This window comes from Etheostoma spectabile, chromosome 8, assembly GCF_008692095.1.
Source record: "Etheostoma spectabile isolate EspeVRDwgs_2016 chromosome 8, UIUC_Espe_1.0, whole genome shotgun sequence".
Taxonomy (NCBI): domain Eukaryota; kingdom Metazoa; phylum Chordata; class Actinopteri; order Perciformes; family Percidae; genus Etheostoma; species Etheostoma spectabile.
Window position 1 is genome coordinate 2,250,258 of NC_045740.1, and position 698 is coordinate 2,250,955.

Consider the following 698-nt stretch of genomic DNA (forward strand, 5'->3'; position numbering starts at 1 on the left):
TTCCTGGTTTTAAAGGCTGCATTACAGTAAATTGGTGTGATTTTTCTGGATTTACCAGACTAGTCTAGCTTTTCTCTTTGCCTTTTCTCCACTGAAGATAATTTATCTTAAATCTAAGTGTGAATATATTTTGTTAAAGCATCATTTTGTCAACACTACAATATTGCTGCAATATCAATATCGAGGTATTTGGTCAAGAATATCCTGATATCTGATTTTCTCCATGCTGCCCAGCCCTACAGCAGGTTACGGCAGCGGCTACATTTCTTGTTTGTTATGGCCAGAGAGCATCGTTCCAAACCTCGTTAAAAATGCTGTACATTTAGTATCATTGATCCTTGGTAAGTGTATACACCTCAACATATGTGACTGGTCTTGTGTAAATTGTTAAGAGTGATGCTTCAATTGTGCATACTTACCAAGCTACCAAGCAGTTATTATTCTCAGTAAAACACATTAACAATTCCAAATGTTTAGATTGATTGCTGCTTTGAGGACACCTGCCATATTCTAGCCACTAACGTGACACTGTCTTAGTGACTAACCCAATTTATGAAAATCTTCAGAAAATCTCTTGAATCGCATGTTATAGCTAAGTGTAGTTAAGTGGAGGTGATCTTCTGTCAATCAACAAAAGCGTACAAGATTTTTATTTTTATTTTTTAAATTCAGCTTGGAGGCACCGACCAGCTGGGTGA

General features: G+C 36.7%; 1 protein-coding gene across 1 annotated transcript in view; it reads left to right on the top strand.

Moving 5' to 3' along the window:
- Positions 1 to 698, top strand: part of yars2 (tyrosyl-tRNA synthetase 2, mitochondrial) — a 7,187-nt gene that overhangs the window by 1,113 nt on the left and 5,376 nt on the right. The gene's annotated exons all lie outside the window — the stretch shown is intronic.